Source organism: Microtus oregoni, unplaced genomic scaffold (genome assembly GCF_018167655.1).
Source record: "Microtus oregoni isolate MIOR12 unplaced genomic scaffold, Mior012 000005F_ref0000423, whole genome shotgun sequence".
NCBI lineage: Eukaryota > Metazoa > Chordata > Mammalia > Rodentia > Cricetidae > Microtus > Microtus oregoni.
The window spans coordinates 64,742,315-64,763,394 of NW_024543064.1; the positions used below are offsets into that span (position 1 = coordinate 64,742,315).

Genomic DNA, 21,080 nt, shown 5'->3' on the forward strand with positions numbered 1-21,080 from the left:
CCACTCAAGGGAGGTCTCTGTCTGGAATATTGGAAAGTTATATGTCAAAAGTGAGGAGAATTGACCAAGAGCCCCTGGAACTTGAGGGGTGACACCTCTACATACAGCTTATTTATTTATTTTTTGATCTAATAGTGACACTCAGACTTGGAAAGACAATCATTGAAATTGGACTCTAGAGTCAGGATTGTCTGAGGTTTAATTTCTTGCTTTTTCATGTATTAGCTGAACACAATTGGTCCACATTTCTTGTTTTAAAATGACAGTGATCAGAGCCCACCTTTTTCATTCCTGCTAGAATGAAATCTATGCAGTGGTGGATTATGTAAAGGACTGGTCGGCGACTCCCAGCTTGACTCCCTCTCAACAAACACACTGACACAAAGGAGGAGAAATGAGTATTTCAGGTCGGAATGTGGGGAATATTCATCATGGCTTTACACAAGCAAATTCAAGCCATTCTGTAAACCAGGGTCTTGCTTGCCTAGGTCTTTCTTCCAGAACAGAACCCTGCATGCAGAAGATGATCAATCACCATTGGCTGAATGATCCTTGTATAGATTATTGTTTTGGAATCTGGAAACTCTCAAGGAGGAAAATGACAAGTTAGTAGAATCAGACCATAAAACTTCAGAAAAGTAAATCAAAGCAGCTCGAGTTTTCAGAGAGTTAGTCAGTCCCCAGGGAAGCTAGAGAAGTCTTTTGAACATACGGACTCTGGCTCACTGTTCACCGTGACCCATCCTTACATGGCTATGATAGGTACCGTTCTGACAACTCATGTAAAATTATATGTAGAGTCATAATAATGGTGAGAAATTGTCCTGCTGCAGACATTTCCACTGAAGGACTGGAGAGAGGGCTCAGTGATTAAGGACACAGGCTACTCTGCTTAGAGCACCCAGGTTCGAGTCCCAGCACCAACATGCCAGCCCATACCTGTCTGTAACTCCAAGTCTAGGGGATCTATCAGGCCTCTTCTAACTTCCATAGGGCACCAGGTAGTGTGTGCTCCACAGACATACATATAAACAAAACATGCATATACATAAAATAAACAAATCTTAAGAAATGTCTGGGGAAAGTGGCCATGCTTCTGTGTTTTTAGATGAATACGGCAAGCTGATAGTATGCGTAATCCACCCTTGGAGCGGATTCAGGATGGCTCAGTGGGAAACTTGCTTATTGCTCAAGCTTTATGACCTTGGTTTGGATTCTTAGCACCCACATAAAAGCTGGCCATGGCTGGCACCTGTCATCCCAGCTCTGGGAGGTAGAGAAAAGGAGGACCTAGGGGCTTGTAGGATAGCCAGTATAACTGTAGAGGTAATCTCCTAGTTTGGTGAGAGATCCTGCCTCAAAAAAAAAAAAAAAATTGAGCTGGAGAGCAGTGGAGAAAGACAGTGGTTGCCACACATGCATGCCCAGGTGAGCACAGCTGTACAGACGTGTGCACACACTCAATAAGCATTACAGAGATGTTAGGCCTTCTTCCATTGTAATGGGGATTTTTAAAAAAAACAAAAATTATTAGTGTGGCTGTGCTGAGTGTGTGGGCAAGTAATTAAAGGTTGAACGACCGGACATTTATGTGAGCAAGCACAGTAAATGTAATGAGTGTCACCTGTCTGTTAGGTTTTTGGAGTTCATGTCTTACCTCTGAATTCTCTGAGCACAGGCAAGAATGCTGGATTCAACTGAAGCTTAGTGATCACTACCAATAGTGATTACAGGATAGTGCATTGGTCCTAATGTGTCTATCAGCCTGAGCTTAAACTTGTGGACCGCCTTAAAAGCCTTAAAAGAAAAACCCAGTGGCCTTTATTGGACAACATTTGGCATTTGGGGGACACAACATTTTAGCTGGGTTTCAGTTTTAAGAGAGAGAGAGAAAGAACATGCAAGATCAATCTCCTTCTCTCGGCCTTTTAAAGGCTATGGGAGAAAGAGAGAGAGAGAGAGAGAGAGAGAGAGAGAGAGAGAAGAAAAAGAAAAGACAGTAGGCATCTTGCTGGACTAGTTCCTTTGTCCCTTTGGGTTTTTTTTTTTTTTTAATATTCCTACTGTGAAGAATTCAAGGTATCTTAGTTTCAAGCAGTCCCCTCCACCTCCTCCTCCCTTCACTTCCTCATTCCTTTCCTTCTTGCCCTTCACCCTCCCTGCCCCCCTTCCTCACTGCCCCTTTCCTCAGCTTCTGCATCTTGCAGAGATGCAAGAACTATGGATTTTATTTCACTTGTCTCAATTAGGTGGGTTTTGTGCTATGGACAATTAATTCCTCAAATCGAGGTGTTTGCCAGAGAAAAGCATAAAAAGGTTGCTTTATAACGTTATTTGGATGATATACGAGAACCATAGCCTTTAAAAGGCCGAGAGAAGCAGATTGATCTTGCATGTTCTTTCTGTACACGCTCACTGTGCTGGGGCTCCGAGTGTGAGCACATTTCACCACCGCAAATGGCAACTGGCCCATGCATGCTCTTCCACAGTAAACTGAAGTGTGGTCAGGAGGATTAAATTTTACCTTTTCACACAGATTTAAATGAGCTTCTTTAATTAGCGGAAAGCATTGAGGGCTCACCTGTGACTGCCATGGAATTTGGAACCAGACCCCTGTCTTTGTGTGTCTAACTTGTAGCCTTCAAATAATGCTCTGTGGTTTCTGAAGCAGCTTTAGGGAACAAAACAAAACAGTAAGTTGTGGTACCATCTCTTATCCGTGTGGGAAATGGCCTCTGGCCTCTGTGACAGCCTCCAGCCCTGCCCAGCCACAGTGGCCTTTGCCCTGGCCCAGTGCAGGCCGGCGACATTTCAGGAGGCCGCTTGGCAGCCATTTTAGATCTGCCCGCGCAAAGCCCTGGCTGCCAAGAGCTGCAGCCGCTCCGTGCCAAGACACTCTTGGCAGTGGAGATAAACTTTGTAGAGATACACAGTCCAGAAATATCTTATAATTACAAAGCACAGGGGGCAGAATGTTTTTACAATACAGCTGTGCTAATGTAAACATTTAATTTGGCAGCCTTCTCCACCCACTTTTCAATTAACCGGGTTTATGCAGATACTTTAGCTCTGTAATAAACTTTATTGCTACTTCTCTTAGAGTACAGTTTATGAAACACAGATTTGAGGGGCTTTTCGGGGGGCTCCATCCATTTAGGAAAGCACACTGTGGGTGTTAGGTTGCCATGAAGGGGAAGCATAACTTTCTGTCTCAAAAATGCGGCAGTTCTGGCTTGACTCAGAATTGCTTTGGGGGAGACTTGTGGGGGCCGTCTCCTTTGGCTCTCAAAGCATGCAAGAGGATATTAATAGAAAGAGGTAAAATCACTTATGGGGCTGCACTTGTGTTGGTGATCATTATAAAAGATAAATGTCCCCTGCAATGCGTGAGACGGCTTCAGAGATAAATTCCCAATAACAGTTCTTACAGATATAATTATAATAATTGTGTGATCGCCATGATAATTATTCTTATAGACTGAAAGAAATAATTTTCTATCCAGAGTAGCATTCAACTGTTCTGCTCACAAAGCCAGTCAATAGATCTTTTTTAGCTAACCTAAAAAAATGGTAGAGGTCATGGGGTTTTAAAAGTTAAATTTGGAATTAACTGACATTGTAAAAAGTCCCCCCACTTAAGGAATATGACATCATGATCCACGAGGTCTCTTTGCAGTGATTTGCTTATACAGTTCTCATATATATATATATATATACATATGCCATAGATATGGATATATTTTCTTAAAAGCAGATTTTAAATTTATGATTTCCTTTATGCCTTTATTCCTACTGGAAACTTTGTCCTGGTTATGATTTTCTTTTTTCTCTTTTTTAAAGATTAATTTTGTCTTCCAATGTTTTGCCTGTATGTACATATGTATCTTTGTATATATGCATGTATCTGAACCACAGGTATGCCTGGTACCTATAGCGGTTAGAGGATCACAATGGGTCCCCTGGTACTGGGCTTATGGATGGTTGTAAGTCTCCATGTTGGTGCTGGGAACCAAACCTGGGTCCTCTGCAAGAGCAGGAAGTGCTCTTAACCACTGAGCATTTTTTCAGCCCTAGTTACGAATTTTTTATGTGGTTTTTTTCCTTAATGGAAAACCAGTTTTTATGGTGTTTCCTCTTAGGATTTCTTTAGAGTCCTTCATTTAGTTTTTCTCCAGGTTCTTGAATAGGATATGACCACATGATTTTTTTTTTTTTTTGAGATGACTTTCAAGATATATTGGGTCTCACCATGTAACTGGTTTGACTAACTATGTAGACCAGGCCGGCCTCATACCTACAGGAGCCTGCCTGCTCTGCCCCTGGAGAACACCACCACAGATGACCTTACTTGTAAGTATTAATCAGAACCATTTTTTTTTCAAGTGAATGAGCATCAATATAGTACAGGTTGAAGTGTTCCGTACAAGGTGTCTTTTAATAACTCTGGAAGAGAATGATAAATGGAAAGAACACTGTTCACTTTCAGCCCTCTAAAAAGACACAGCTGGGCAAATGCTACAGGTACTCCATGCTTTCTGTTTGTTGTTGGGGACTGAACAAGGGCCTCATGCATGCTAGCCCCATGGCCTGCCCCTGAGCTTTTCACCAGCTCCAGAATCCTATTGTTGGGTGTTGATTGTTTGGATAAACTGGTAGCTCATTTTCTTCCTTGAGGGAACAGATGATTTTCTTACCATTTCTCCATGGATAGGATATTTAATATAACACTCGTTCTACAGTGTAAATAGGTGCCCCAGACCGTGCGAGGTACCTTAGGACACACCAGTCACGGTTATGGAAGGAAACAGGACACGAACAGCCAGCTGTGTTGCCGCGTTAAAGCCTTGTCTTAGAGATAGGAGCGGAGTGCTGTGGGCCCTGCAGGGTGGTCTCATTAGGTCGATGCAGAGAGAGGGCCAGGAAGAGTATACCAGACGAAAGAAATCAAGCACTTTAAAGATGAAATTGGAGTTTGTCTGACGTCAGAGTAAGGACATTTCAGTAATGAAAGCCACATGGGCAAAGAGCATGGAGACCTGCAATTAGCGAGACAAGAGGGAGGGGCCTTAAAAGGTAAGGTCTGGGCCAACACCTGAAAGCTGACACGGGGGTGGGGGCGGGGGGGGGGAGCGGCTTTGAGGTGAGGGGTTTCCAGCAGGAGTCTTTTCTCATCACTAACCTGGAGAGAGTGGGCAGAAGGTCTGCAGAAGCCACACCAAGGAGGACTTTGCCGTTCGAGTGAGAGCAAAGGGTTGGGAGTCCTAGACGTCAGTAGGACTTATCAACGTGGAGATGGTGGAGTTTTCCCTGGGGATGCAGGAGGGAACCTGGAGGTAGGCCAGTGGACATAGCAGTACCGAGGGGGGACCCACAGTAGAGAGAGAGCTAGCCATCAACATCAGAAAGAACTCCCACAAAAGGAGGCTTTCACAGACAAAGGAAGAGGTCCCCAAAGGCAAGAAGAAGGAGCCTTTGAAAGGTTCTAGATAACTTGAGACTGGGAATAACAGCAATGATGGGAATGACAACAATGACGTTCAGGCAGTGGTGGACTCTGATGGTGGCTGGATGTTGACTGCGATCCCTGTTAGGTGGAGACCTGGTGGTACTGAGCTTTCCCTTTTGTTTTGCTTCTCAGAACATTTACTTCACAACAGGCTCAAGTATACTAGGTCCTTGCTTATTTTTTTTCTACATTATCTTTTCCTTTTGAGGGAGGAAATTCTAAAAGGACAGAAGTTCTGTGACTTTAAGAAATCTCTGGTAGGAAACAGTGGATGTGTGTTCCTCTGTAGTGTATTTCTTTCTCCAGTTCTGAAGAAGGTGTTTACAGTTTCTTTTCAGTTTAATTTTAGTATTGGCTACTGTGTTTAAAGAAGCAGTAGGCATGCTGAAATTTTAATGTGAGTTTTGGGGAAGACGTTAATAATTTCATTAAAAAAAATGAAACGAAATGTGCACAACCATTGAGTGCACCCCAGGGAGAGAACTATGCTTCAGTGCCCAGGTCCCTAGATTCACCCTGTTGGCAGCAGAATCGAGGCTCAGTTTATTTGCACAGCTTCCTCTGCCCCTCCCTTCTGTGAGTCCCCACTTGAACAGCAAAAAAAAGATCCGAAGCTGTGAGATGCTGCTGCATCATCCATTCCCGTTGAGCCAACTAATGCCGGAGTGAAAACAGTAGCTGACTGCAAATGGGTGTGGCTCTGCCACCTCCTTGGGTGTCTTAGAGGGTTTTCGTCATTTGTTTTTAAATGCCCGAGTCCTCCAGATGGACTGGAGATCTTGTTCAATATACAATGTCGACTTCAGTTCTCTTTGAGTGGAAATGAGCAAGTGGAGGGTTTGCTAGTTAAAATCAAGTACACACACACACACACACACACACACACACACACGCATGTCCAGACTCCAGAACATTTTTCCTTTAAACTCTTTTCAGCCCTTGCCGTCTTAAGATCCGCCTTACCACTTCCCAGGGAAACACACATAGGAGCAAATTAAGTTTCTGAGAGAGTAGAGGAGGATCCTGTTTAAGTAGATTAGGGTCTGGCATTCCATTTAACTTCATCAGTCATTGCAAGTGGAGGATGGACACTGTAGCCGGCTGCGACTTGCCAATTAGCTGGGCTTTCCCCGCTGTTTCTGGTTTGGCAGGGATGAGGTGGTTCACCCTGCTGCCTTGCTGCCTGCCAAGGACACATGGCCAGCTCCCCGCTTCCTGTCTTCCTCTTTGTGCCCGGCCTTGCCTTCCAGACAGCTGCCAGGTTATGGTTGCCAAAAATCTTCCTTCCTTCAGAAAGGTCAAGTAACCTCAAGTCACCTATGGCAATATTTGTGTTTTCTTTGAATCCTTTTGTGCTCCAGTGAGAGAGAACTGTACAACTGAATGCCGAGCGTGGAACCTAGGGTCAGCTCAGATCTCTTGGATCTGGACCTGACGCATCCCTGAGCCATTCCGGGAGGGTGCTTCTACTCCAGTTCTGGTCACAGCCCTGTGGCGTGTGATAGAGTTCAGAAGGGTTCAGGGAGGATCTGAATGCAGCTGCTTTTGAGGATTCCCAGCTTACTTGTGATCTTTGGCCAAAGCCTGATGCACTGCATGGCAGGAAGAGAAAAGTGTAGAGATAGGTTTTGGCTAAAGGCTTACATTTTTTTTTTTTTTAAAGGACTTGATAGTTGTGAACTTGCCTGCTTTCCTCTTTGGCGTCTGTGAATAAGAATTAGCAACCTGTACATGGCCTGAGGATAGCGGGTGAGTGAACTGGGAGCCCGAAGGATGGAAGCGCCACTTTCTTGGCCCTGACATTGCTGTGGAAGTCACAACCATTGGGACTGAGGTTCAGGAGCCAGGGCTGTTAATAAACCTCTTCAGTGACCCTCACACTCGCTAAATGTGTGGGCTGAAGAGGCCGTTGGTTACAAACTTAGACAACATTTCTTGTCCCTGCACAGCAAATGGTCTGGCGTGTCCTTTTTAGTTGATCGCTTTGGATCACCCTATGCTTAGCTTGTGTCACTGTCAGGGGATAACACTTTTTAGAAGACTGACTGTTCTAGAACAGTAATAATAAGAAATCCCCTTTCAATAATTTTCCTTCTTAAACCCTATGCTTCTTCTTCTGTGTGTGTTTTGTGTGGCACATGGAACCAGCCAGAGCCTGTGTCTGCATTGTCGTGCCCATTCTGCGTTGGAAGTTCTATGTCTCTAATTTCTTTTAAGTACTGAAGGTTGTTCTCCGGACTTACTGTATGCTGGGCCAGGACTCCACCGCTGAGCTACCCAGCACCTCTTCGATTTCCTTTATACGCAAAGACATTGTGTTCCTCACCTAGAAAACCTTCCGTTTGAGGACCATGGAGTGCTGACTGACAGAGGGGAGTGTCACATTTGGCCTGAAGACTCGGGGAAAGTTCAGCATGGTCTTGATATTGTTTTTCTGATTTTCATAAAAAAATTGGACGTGTGTTTTTCTCCTAAGCGCAAGCCGTACTTTCTTGTATGCTCTCTGTACTGTACAGGCTTTGCAGAGAGAACATCACCGCTCCGGGCCACTCTTGTCATGGTATTGTCGTCTTGTAGAGCTGGGCCCAGGTTACTGTTGTAATCTCTCCCCTCCGTTTTTGACTTCTACATTCTGCTGAAAAGTTGCAGCCCCAGGGACGCCCGGCTTTCTGACGTGACTAACAGACGCTACTAATTTAGAACACATGTTCTTCGGAGTTCACCTAAAGCCTTGGGTCCCAAATTTGCAAGCTCAGCATCTTCCAGTGAAGACAGCATCATTTTTCTTAAACTCCCTTTTTGCCTCTCCTTGAACTATAGGCTTTTATAACAGTAATAAGGAAATGCGGTTATGGGTATAATTGCCAGGAGGCAATTGTCCCCTAGAGGACTTAGTAGAATTTTCTGCTCTATATCTGAGGGCTCCATCAAGATGATCCTTTCCAAATAACTCAATTGGAATAATAACAACAATGCCTTTATTTTTGTAGGAGCTTTCCCTATAGAGATCAAAGTGCACTGGGAAGAAAGGTCCTATCAAGTTCATTGCTTTAATTCCCTAGTGGGATGAAATAAATACATATTTTAAAAGTTCTATGATAGCCCCCTTTGAAGTAGAGGAGTAGGTCAGAGTGGGTAGGTGACATCCCTGAAGTCACAAAGTCACCAGGGCACCTGCAAGCAAGAATGAAGGTGAGATCTCCTCCCTCTGCAAGTTCTCCAGACACATTCTTTGTCTGATGGAGCCAAGCACAAGGGGCCCTCTTGAAATTGCAGATGGTGTAGGTGAAAGTGCTTGGAGAGCTGGTAAGGCCCTGATGCCAGCTTCATCACCTCCTTGGTATAAACCAAGAAAGAGCTCTGTTGCTTAGCTGGTTCACCACCCATGGAATGGGTCTTTCAAACTTCTTCATTGACTGGACCCAAGCTACCAGTTGTTTTCTCCATTAATGAAATTTTACATTTGTAATTCTAAATATAAAACCCTCCCCTGAGATTGACAGCACATTCTGAGCAGATTAGGAAGTCAGAGATCAAATATCAAAGGTTTGCTTAAACTGCAAACCAAATACTCAACCTAAATAGTCAGGGTTGGGTGGGTTACATGTTTGTTGTTTGTTTGTTTGTCCTTTGTGGTTTTACTGAGGAATCTATCATTAATGAGTACAATGAACTTGGGACGGATTCATTTTTATTTTTTCCTTTTTAGTGGAACAAGGAAAATTGGGAATAAAATTACTTTTAATCTCCCAATTTGATTTCAAGCAGCCTTGGTGGCTGCCTTCCCTGGGGAGCAGACACAATTAAGGACCGCATCTTAATGCTCTTGTTTGTTTTATTATGGTTAAAGAGAACATATTTGGAGTAGAGTTCTTGGCTCAAGTATCCAGAGTTCACGGAGGCTTATGTTTGATATTGGTCCCCAGCAAAAGAAACCTCTTCCACATTTTGAATCTCAGAATCCACATGTGTTTGTTTTTGACTTCTAGTGGTAAAAATGTGAACTTAGGTAAAATATACATGTGAGTTTTTTGAATCATTTATTTGTATTTTCAAAATTCTCTGGTTAGTTTCCTTTTTTTTTTTTTTCTTTTCACTTTATCCTAAACAAATTGCACTTAGATACCTTCCCGGAAGTCTCCAGGGAGGAATAATGGCCTTGAGACTATCTCATCACCTCTGCACCTCTTGTTGTGTCTTAGCCTTAATGAACATTCAGCCAAACACTAATCCAGGTAAACAGAAAGTAAGAAGTGCAGTCAATGCAAGCATGCTTGTGAAATAGCAGAGGGGAAATACCCATCCTTCAGCAGTGCTGTTGCCTTTGCCCTGGGCCAGGGGAATAAGTGCTATTGCATGCCAGGTGAATGATTATGCCAGCCAGTTATTCCGTTTTTAAAAATCAGATCACTTTAACAAGGATTTTTGTTACTATCTTGTTAGCCTGCCTTTGCAAAGGAAATTTTGGAAAACATTTTCTTAAGACATAGATGCTCTTATCTTTTGTTATAGCCTCAAGTTTTGTTGTCATTTGAGAGCTCCATATATTCTGGTTTTCTTGGTTTGGCATAGATAACTGTAAATTCTTTCTCAGTGAAAGAAAACCCAGTATTGCCACTTTTGAAACTGGCAATACTGGGTTTTCTTTCACTGAGAACGAGCAAACCTTTGCCTGTCATATTTCAGTCCCATTTTGTCCTGTCTGCTATGGTGTATGTAAAACAGATATAGAATTTTGGCCTCTAGCAAAATCCTCAGATAAGTTGTATGAATTTGGAGGTCAGGGCCTCTTTGCCCAGTCAGTCCTTATGCACACATTTTTGGGCCAATTGCATTTCTCAGAATTTCACTTATCTCCTTAGTATAATGCCAGTAATTCACTGCCCCTCTTTTGTCCGGCTTAAGTGGGCTACACCTTCTGACTCAGGCCCTCCACAGCACCAGCTTAGAGAATCCACAGGAAGAATTGGGGTGACTTACTGTTTCTTTCTGCTCTCTTTCAAAATTGTAACTTACAATGAAAGTGTAGGTTTCAGCTACTAAATATGTAATCTAAAAGAAGGTTAAATTTTAGACCCACTTTTTTCCTTCACATTGCTGGGCTGCCGGTGTCCAGACCTCTTTACCGGAGAAAGTCTGGGGCCATCCCTGTGGTTCTTTGTGCTTTTGCAATATATCTGTGTCTGTATTGTTGAGGTCGGGTTCTTTTTGTTTGTTTGTTTTCTAGTTTCTCTGCAAATCTACAACTTTCTCACTTGGTAAACAGGACAATGAGAAACAGAAAAAGTAGATGTTGTTGCTAAATATCCTTCATGGCCATTTTGTTTCTATTTAAACTGTTAAGTATTTTTTTCTTCAATGACCGACCTCTCCACTGACACAAATAATCCCAATCAGACCAAATCAGACCGAATTAAAAGATGCCCATGTTTAATGGCTGCCAGCACTCCCGGGTGTCCCCGGGAAAACACAGAGAGGGAAAGAGGGAAAAGAGGAGACCACGTGTTCATTTTCTTGGGGGGGGGGGTGCAGTTTAAATAGCCTGTGGGAGTGGTCTTGACCTTTTCTGGAGAGAGGCCACCATTTGGCAGGCTTTCTTGGAGGTGGAGTCTGGACTGCGGCCACTCCCAGGGGAGGGGGCTTGGAATGGAGTTTTCCTGCCCAACATTTCAAACTCCCTGTATATATGGATGCTGGGGATTGGGGTGAAGACACTCAGCTAAACATAGACTACTTTCATTTTCTTTTTTCCAATAAATATTTTTTTAGTTAAATTTATAAATTTTGTCATACAGTGCTCAGATTGATTAAAGTACATCTCAGAATCAAATTAAAAATGATTTAATAAGCATATTTTTTTAAAGATTTATTTTTTATTACGTATACAACATTCTGCCTGCCTGTATGCCCATACACCAGAAGAGGGCACTACATCTCACTACAGATGGTTGTGAGCCACCATATGGTTGCTGGGAATTGAACTCGGATCCTCTGAAAGAGCAGCTGGTGCTCTTAACCACTGAGCCATTTCTCCAGCCCAATAAGCACATTTTTTTAAAGAAAAGATTTATTTTCCTTTTTGCTTATGTAAACCTGTATGTGTGGTTCTGGTGAGGGTAGGAGCACATGTGAGTACTGGTAGAGTTGAGAAGAGGATATTGGATTCCCTGGAGTTGGAGTTGTGTACAGTGTTTGTGAACCACCTGATGTGGGTACTGAGACAGGAACTTCTGGAAGAGCAACAAATGCTCTTAATTGTTGAGCCATCTTGCCAGCTCCTACTAAGCATGAGTTTTCAGTGAATAAAATCATGCTGTTCAGTGGTGATTGTCACAGACTTGGCTGCTAGTGAGCAAAGGAGACATTGTCTTAGTAGGGTCTCTCTTGTGATGAAACACCATGACCAAAAGCAACTTGGGGAGGAAAGGGTTTATTTCACCATACACTCTAAGGTAGCACAGTCCATCACTGCCGAAAGTCTCAGTGACTGAGAGAAATATAAGGTCATGGAATTAGAACTGCATACATTATATAAAAATCCATCAAGCTCCATTCCGTGTGGAGGAATAGGTGCACAGAAGAAGGAACCTGCCCAGTGGTAGCCTGAATCAGCAAAAGGAAAGCGAACCTCTTCTTATGGGGGCATACAGAGACACATACCGGAAACGTGAAGGTTTCCCATTTGCTTTGGTCCTGCCACTGCTCCCAGCTGGTGAACCCATCTAAAGTCAAGTAAGAGGTCTGGGCAAGGCAGTACTCAGAATCGGAGGGGGGCATACTCTAGAAGAAAAACAATCTGAGGAAAGCAGGAAGCTTGCACACCTATATACTTTGTTGGAATTGAATCTCCGTGTTTTTATTCTACCTGACACAGGACTGAAAGGTCCTCTGAACGAATTCTCCATGGGTGATCTTGTTGATTAATATGTAAATTTTAAGACTGTTTTCAGAAAGAATTTGGTTTGCTCTAACTAGGACAAGAACCTAGATCTCTTTGAAACAAGAATCAACCTGTGATGGGCTGCAATTTTTTTGTTGTCAGAGCTGAAAGAAAGATCTTTAGGAGGAGGGACCAAGAATCTGCAAGGACCCTCTGTGTTCTTCCCTTGTAGTCCACGCTACCTAGAACTCGAATAACAACGTGGTTTTCTGGGTTCTTTTAGGACTTTTCTGCAGGTTATGCACTTTTTTCTTTTTGATTGGAAGACTGTGTCGGTTTTGAAGTGGCAGCATGATAAGCGATTGGTTTAGAGAAATAAGAACACTAGCCACGGTTGTGTTCCAAGGACGGTGGGTCTGCCCCAAGGAGCTGGAAGTTATCCGGGTTAAACCTGTCACATCAGGATGTCACTGATGTACAAAAGTCTGCTATCTTTAGGGTTATGACGTATGGATGGAAGTTTTGCAGATACTTGTTTTCTTTTCATATTTTTGGATTTAGCTTATATAGAGCTGAATTATGAGGCAACAATTTGAATCTCAATTAAAGATCAAATGGAGGGATTCTGGGCATTTTTACAGTTTCTCGCATTAATATAAATTCTTTTGGTCTATTTCTTTAAAAGGGCTGTGGCTGTGGACCTTCCTTTCCTCATCTTTTTTTCTCATCTCCCAAGAAACCATATGTAGATTCCACAGTGGGTTTACAAAAAGGCAACTTAACATTCTCAGAATTATCTGTATTTGAAACCGTTTCTTAAAATGATCATTTGAAATATTATCTCATAATAAATCTTCATGTTTTATGAAGGTTGTAGATTATAAGCTTACACTGTAACTTTAGATTGTAAACGTTTTACAGGTCTTTCAAACATTCCTTTCACTAGAATAATATTGATATCCCCTTAAAAATGAAGAAAAGCTTAGGTTAGCTTTTTGCGTATTATTTTATCAATATAATTTAGTGGCTTACCTCTCGCGCAGCCTTGATTTACAAGAGGAGGTTATTTTCTCCTCTCCTGTGTTTTTTACTTTTCAAAAGCGTTAGTTCCAATGACACATTACCCAACTTGTTTTCCTGGTAAATTAGGTTCTGCCCCGAAAACAGGGACAGAAGTTCTTTGAACCACTTATCAAGGAACTGTTGGAACACTGAAGCCATTATCTGGCACAATCAGCGGGTTCCTGGTCACGTGATGTTGCTGGTTATTTCCTCTGTTATGATAAAGGTGTGTCAGAAACGGAAAGCGTTGATGGATGGACAGAACCTCCTTTACCTTTTGTGGAAGTCTGTTCTTCCTTACCGTACTCCATTGTTCAAGTCAGCGTTGGCGCCTTCAGGTGTGTGTGTGTGTGTGTGTGTGTGTGTGTGTGTGTGTGTATCTCATCTGATCAATGATTCCAAGTTCTATGATTAATAATAAACAAAGAGAGGTAATTAATCACACATTCCTAATATATGATATGATATGTAAGCCCATCATCTTTTCTATAAGCTCCATATAATGTTTTAAACATAAACATTTTAATGACTTGGCAAAGCCTTGTTTTGAGAGACAGGGTTTCCCAGTATAATCCTGACTGGCTTCCTGCTCAGAGATCTGCCTGCCTCTGCCTCTGTATTGGGATTGATGGCTGCGTCAGCCCGTTCTGATTATCACAAGGCTTACCACAAGAAGACATTTTTATCCAAGTAAAAAATGTTTTAGAGAACTTGCCTATAATAAGCACTGAGAAAGGTCAAATAGGACTTTGGAATCATTGACTGAACTAACTGCTATATTGTATTTGTAGAGAAGTTGCAGACACTTAAAAAGGAAAATATATGTAGGTAAAAAAACAGCCTAAATTTATGGTTATTACTGACTCGACTCTCATTAGTATTCAAAAATGTTCAGTCTTGCTTCCCAGAGAACTGTTCGTTCAGCGGATATGATTGAGCATCTATTGTGTGCTGAGCTGCAAACAAAACTCAGGTGGGTCTCGATCCCATGGGTCTAAAATGTAGCAGGATACACGGACACTGACCCAGTCCTTCATTACTCTGATTGACAGGACTCCAGAGGGAAACTGGGAAGGCTTATCAGGTATGGTTTGATAGATAGTAGTTAAAAAATGTACATGTTTAAGAACTTTGTAGCCTTTCTTTTTGTCAGTGTTATGAAGTGTCTTCCACCCCTCCTTCGCCACCTTTCTAAACCCTTTAGGAGCAGTTCAGACTTAAGTCCTGATGTCTTCCTTAACCAGTGTTGTTTCCTTTGGTTTCCTCTTTTTGTTTCTGTCGCTTTGGAGCCTGTCCTGGAACTAGCTCCAGTAGACCAGGTTGGCCTTGAATTTACGGAGATCTGCCTGCCACCACCTCCCAAGTGCTGGTATTAAAGGCAGCAGGGCACTTCTCCCTCCTGGTGTGGTCTTGTTGTTCCTGAGGTAAGGTCTCCTATTGTTTTTTAGGTTGACCTTGAACTCACTAAGTAATCCAAACTGACCTCTCAACCCTTAAACCAGCCTCCCAGTTACTGGGATTACGGGCATGGACCATCGCTGGTTTTTAATCCAGTTTTGGTGTTAGTTAGTCTAGTTAGTGGGCAAGGAGAAAGCCGATTCTGGCTTGCAGTCGTTTGCTTAGGGTCAGAGTATAAATGGCCGAGGGAGGTCAATGTGAAGGAGCTTGTCCTGCTGTGGGAACACAGATAACAGGTGAAACATTGGAAAGTCTGTGTTGGTTTGATTTTAACCTGGATAAACGATAGTAAGTCTGGGGAAAACACATGAAATGGCATAGTGCACGGGAGACAATTGCAGGCAGAGTGTGACGTATAAGATTTAAAATAATGCAGGAAAAACTGGGGGCATGCCAAAACAGACATGGGAGCCTCTGCAGGCAGGGAACAAATACTGACGGGGACTCCGGGGAAAGTAGCATTTATTTTTCCATACTTTCTTCTTAACAGAATTTCAGACCAAGGACATAAACACTGATTTGCTTTCTGCTGAAATTCAGCATTTAGTTTTAAATTCTCCTCCATGATTTTGAGTCTTGGGACATTCCACCTTTCATTTCCAGGTCACTCCACATGCCTTTCTCAGAATGCCTGCGTCTTGGCTACTGAGTGGGGCAGAATGTATTATTTGCTGTCACTGAAATCCAAGCCATCCCCCAGCTGGGAGCCAGTAGAGCCATCTCATCCTTTCCTGGATCTGGCCAGGTCTCTGGAAAGGACTTGATTGGTTTTCTGTGGCCAGCTACACTGGACTTGTTCCTTGAAGTACACGGTGGCGTGTTCATGGAATATTGTGAGATACGGGCAGCGTTTATGGGAGATTAGAAATTGTACAGCTCTCTTCAGAAACTTAAAATCCAGCTGGAAATGTTTTGCTTCTAACAAACATGCAATCTTCATAAAATTGAGAAAGAAATGTTTTGAATAAATAATGCTTTAGTTTATTTCTCTCCAGTGTGAGAACTATTTTTTCAGTCAACATCGTGCCATAGGACTCCTCCTCCTCCACACTCACACTCTTGCCTCTGTGTTTACATTACGCTGGTGCGTTCAATTCGATTCTTAAGTAGGCCAGATTGCTCGGCCTTGTTTTTAGAGATAGAAAACTGGATTTGCTCCCGGGGACTCTTTCCATAACTAGGCCAGTTTAAAAACTAAACAAGGATTGAGTCAGTTAATTAATTTAAATGAGATTACAAATCAAAAACATATTATGCAATCTTGATTTAATTCCCACATTTTATTTACTTAATTGAAAACACACTGTAGAAAGTTAGCAATCTTGACAGTGACCCGAATGGCGTCTTTGCGTTCTGTACATTTAAGGCCTGGAAGGCAGAAGCCCAGGTGATCAATCCTTGACTTACTCAAGTCTCTGTCTGCACCAGCAGACAACACTGAACTTGACCACAGTGTAGGGTTGGGTTCAAATGCTCTGGCCTTCACCTTGGAGTCTTGTGCTAGCCATACTGTGCGACAGCCCGGTCCGTGTGCCTGAGGCCATGCCTGTTTTGTTCTCCAATGTCCCTGTCATGTTTCTGCCTTAAGTTTCGGCACTCTGAGATTTTGGCTAATTCCATGTGGACAAATTTCAGTCTAGGGCTCAAACAAATCCTTCTAATCCTTGGGATGTCAGGCTTTGAGCCTAATCTCCCTTGTAAGCAAAAAAGTAGCTCTGTATAAGAAAGTTGAATCACAGAATTAATGGAAAGGCAAATAGAATGTGTCTTTGGGAAGAGCTGGGATCGGAGTGGGGGTTGTTGTGGGGAAGGAGGTAGAGACTGAAGCCTAAAGGAAGACCTGAAAGGGGAGGAGGAGAAAGATTCCACCCCAACTCTGTATTCGTGACCTTTTTAAAAGCAGGAAAGCACTCAGTTTGTCCAGGTATCTTTGCATTATTTTAATAAACATCTAACGGGAGGGAAAATATCATAAAGCTAGAGTATTATACCACCTCTATTAACAAAACAGCCCCCCCCCCATTAAAACTGAATAGCGTTTTAACTGTCCTGAAGGGCGGAAGATTCCTGCCGCATGCTATGTACTGGAGAATGCAGTTATGTGAAACCAGCTTACTGTCAGCCTGGGTGTGCGTCTTCTGGGGTCATCTCAGAGCTGGGGTGTGGGGCAAGATGGGCTGGGGCGTCTTCTGAGGACTGTTCCTGAAAAGCAGGCATGGTGTTAGCTCCTTACGGCCTTGTCTGTAAGTGTGTTTGTTTACAATCCTTTCTTGATGTTTCTCCTCTTTCACATCTTCAGTTGTTCTTCCTCTAACGCCGCCTTTTGTCATGCTGTATGTTTAGTTTGTGAAAGCATGCGATGTTGGTGTATTGATAATGTAGGATACTCTAAGGAGAAGGGAACTGTTCTCAGCCCCTAAGAAGTCCCTGCTACTTTTTAGTTGACAATGAACTGGGTTCTCTCTTTTTCACCTGCCTAAGGCAAAAGACTCTGACAAAGGGACCTTTATCAAGCGATGACTAATTTTAGTTCTAGCAGGAGGCTATCTGTAGGTTGATAGGTTAAAGTTTGGGTTTCATTTGCTCTTCTGATATCCCTCAATATAAAAGCTATATTGTTATAGAATCATATAATTTTAGAGCCGGAAGAGTGACTATAATTTACCCCACTCAGTCCCTTCTTTGTGCCAAAAGGACCATAAATTGAAGTTGTCCGTTCTCAAATTCAGTCCCTGGCTTCTTCTTTCTAATTCTTTTTAATTTTTAAAACATATTTATTTATTTGTATTTTATGTGTATGAGTGTTTGGTGGTATGTGTATCCGTGGGTCTCGCTTTACATCCCAGGATAGCCTTGAACTTGTTCCGTGGTGCAGATAGGTTGTGTGTCTTATCTCCATCGAGTTTAGGGGATTTACAAACACATGACACCACACCCAAGGACAGTTCATTTTCTGATGCTTTTAAGTCTGAGAATAAAATGAGGTCCTAGGAGATTGCTTGGAATAGAAGGCCTTTAGAGGCTACAGGTCTGGGCATCCCTTCACCCGCTTCTTGCTCCTGACCCCAACTACACTGACTAAACTGATCTTCCCTTTGTTGGTGTGGACCAATAATTAGTTGCTGTTGAAAGCGTTCATGTGAGCCCCCTCTCTGCTCCTATTACCAAATGTCCGATCGAGAAGTGGGAAAGCCCTGCCTTAGCCTGGACCTGAGTTGTGGGAACGGTTCCTCTGTTCCCCTTCCCTCTTGCTCGGATGATCCTCTGTCTGCATGGCGTGGCATGCTGTGCCCCTCTGTCCTTCGTGCGTCAGCTGTTCTCTGTGCATTGGATTTAACGAAGCATTTCGGTGTTTGTCCAAACATTGAGATATAAGGTAATGAATAGACCAGACATTGGTAGACACGTCGAAAGGATGACTGATCATGCAGATGTCAGAATGAGCAAAGGGGGCCCTCATAGGCCAAGGCTCACACATCAAATGTAGGTGGACGTGAGCGAAAGTACACAGCCAGATGTTGGCAGAGGTCAAGTCAAGGTGCCTTGGTGTTTATTAAAGCCTTTGGAGTTCTTTTGTGGCTATGTGGACTGCAAAGGTTTTAGCATAATCAGTTTTAAGTTTTGTGCAGATCATTTGCAAGCAGAATAAAACACATCCTGTATGTACACCGGCAGATCAGGCCTTTTCTTATACTATTTCAAGGGTCACCTCCATCTGATGACTTTTATGATGTGACTGTGGTCCCCTGCCATAAGAAAAATCACATTTTTTTTAAAAAAATTCTTTTATGTCCTGACTACAGTTTCCCCTCCTTCCTTTCCTAGTTCCTCCCCTAACCTCCCCTCTGCTCTCCCCACCCATCCACTCTGCTCAACTTTTCTGCTCTTCAGGCCTCCCATGGATATTATCAAAACATGCATATCAAGTTGCAGTAAGAATAAGTACCTCCTCTTGTACTAAAGCTGGGCAAGGCAGCCCAGTATGAGAAACAGGGTCTCAAAACCCGACAAAAGAATCAGAAATAGGCCCTGTTCCCACTGTTAGGAGTCCCACAAGAGGACCAAGCTTCACAACTAAGGCATATATGCAGAGGGCCTAATCGGTCCCATGAAGGCTCCCCGCTTGTTCATTCAGACTCAGCTGTGAGCCCAGGTTAGTTGATTCTGTGGTTTTCTTGTGTTGCCCTTGACCCCTCTGGCTACAGCCCTTCCTCCCCCATTTCACTCGGCTGAGTGGTTCTCTGCAACTGTTTCCACCAGTTGCTGGTTGAAGCCTCTGATAATCACTGGGCTAGTCACCAGTCTGAGGTTCAGGATGCTGGCCTCGCCTCTGGTGAAATATGGAGGCTTCCACCAGAGGTGTAGGCTAGGGTATGGAGGTGGTTTCTTCTTGATGTATTACCGTTTTAGTTGAAATTAATGTTGAAACAAATATATACAAATGTAAAAGTTTTGCATATTTGGGGGGGGTGTATCGTGACTATGTTTCCACATGTATGCATTTTGTAACATTTGAATCAGTTTTGACATGCCCCTTTCCTGGTTTGCATTTATTTATGGTGGGAACATGCACAGCTCTTCCTTCTGCTTTTTAAGTGGTCTGTCACCATTCCTCCAGGAGCCCTGCCATTTCTTCTGTAACTGTGACCTGATGGTCCCCATCTGCCTTTTCCCATTCCTCCATCTCCAAGCTTTTAATTTGTGCATTCCTAGCACTCTGGGTCACTTCTGAGCTTCAAGAAAAAAAAAATATGATATGTAGTATTTAAATAAAAAAGAAAAAAAAACAAGTTTAGTATTTAGGGTCAGCAAGATGGCTCATTGGATAAAAATACCTGGTGAGCTGAGTTCAATCTCTGGAACTCGTATAAGAAGTGGAAGGAGAAAACCTGACTCTACAAAAGATATCCTCTGACCTCCACATGTGTATCATGTAATTTGAGGTCATGTGCACAACAGTAAATAAATGAATAAATGGATGAATATTTGTAGATCATTATAAACCGAATAAAAGTATATAAAGTGTGACTGTGTGCCAAACCCTGTGAGCTTCTGATAGGAAGGCGCCAGGATCCTTACTGATTGCCATTTAATCATTATGATCCTTAGCAACTCAGTTCTGATCTTCCCACTAACTTACCTCAGAGTGTAGCAGTCAGTCATGTCAGCAAGTTACTGCTTGGTGACAACCATTTCACAGGATATTCTTTACTATCACCATCTATACAAACTTTATTGAACTTTGACCAGATTATCTTTTTAAAAAGCAGTTTTGTTATTTAGTGGGGAGGATGGACGGTAATTTGAGTCAGAACCACCTCTCTTTAGCACACCCTCAGTGAAGAAGACTCAGCTGAGAGTAACAATGTATTCCAATAGGTATCAAAAACATGCTTTTGTCTCGACTTTTCTGAATTCAGCACTTGGGATGTGCTGAAAAATGGCAGTGAGGGGAAGTTGGGGAAGGTCAGGTCAGGTTCTTAGAAACATTTAATCTGCTGCAGGGTCACTTGGCTGTGTGTGATTCCAACATCACACAGTAAGAAACGAGGGTGTCTGAACAGGAGCACACAGACAGTCATTTGCATAGGCCCTGAAGAGCAGTGTTCTAGGGTGAAGTCAGGTTGGAAGAGCAGGACTAGATGGGCTGCCTCCCGAAGAGGAGTAAAGACACTGGGTCACGGCTGTGGAGGCCATGCAGGAGTGCCTGTCCTTAACCCAGGGGATAGTAGTGGCCATGGGAAAAAAAAATCACAATTTAGAGATTTCATCACTCAGTTTTCTTCTTCCCAAAGACTGAGTTAGATGTTTAAATCCATACTTGTGAGTAGAGAGTGTGGTGGGATGTTCACGCTTGTGACCCCAGTCACCAGGGAGGCTGAGGCGGAAGAGTTCTTGCAGCTGCAGTGTGAGGTCCATCTTGAAGAATCCTAGAGATCTTTAGAAGGAAGTAATACAAAGCCAGTTTTGCCTTTGAAAAGTAATACAACTCAATTATGTGGAGTTAAACCCAAAGAAGAAGAAATGTGAACAATAGAGATCCAGGTGAAGAACTGGTGAACAAAAGGTGGGGAGAAGGCAGGTACCCCCTAGGTCTGCCCATTTTCGCCTTTCCTGGACTCCAAACAGTGTGCTGGGCGGCTCCTAAACCTATTCCTGCCAGCCTCGCCCCTT

General features: G+C 42.9%; 1 protein-coding gene across 5 annotated transcripts in view; it reads left to right on the plus strand.

Moving 5' to 3' along the window:
• Window positions 1-21,080, plus strand: part of Nfib (nuclear factor I B) — a 215,666-nt gene that overhangs the window by 95,079 nt on the left and 99,507 nt on the right. Inside the window, exon 1 of one of the 5 annotated variants that reach the window (XM_041651813.1) lies at window positions 13,735-13,786. The exons of the other annotated variants lie outside the window; for them this stretch is intronic. The gene's annotated coding sequence lies outside the window, so the exon portion shown is untranslated. Of the gene's footprint in view, window positions 1-13,734; window positions 13,787-21,080 lie in introns of those variants that run through there. 5 annotated transcript variants of the gene reach the window in all.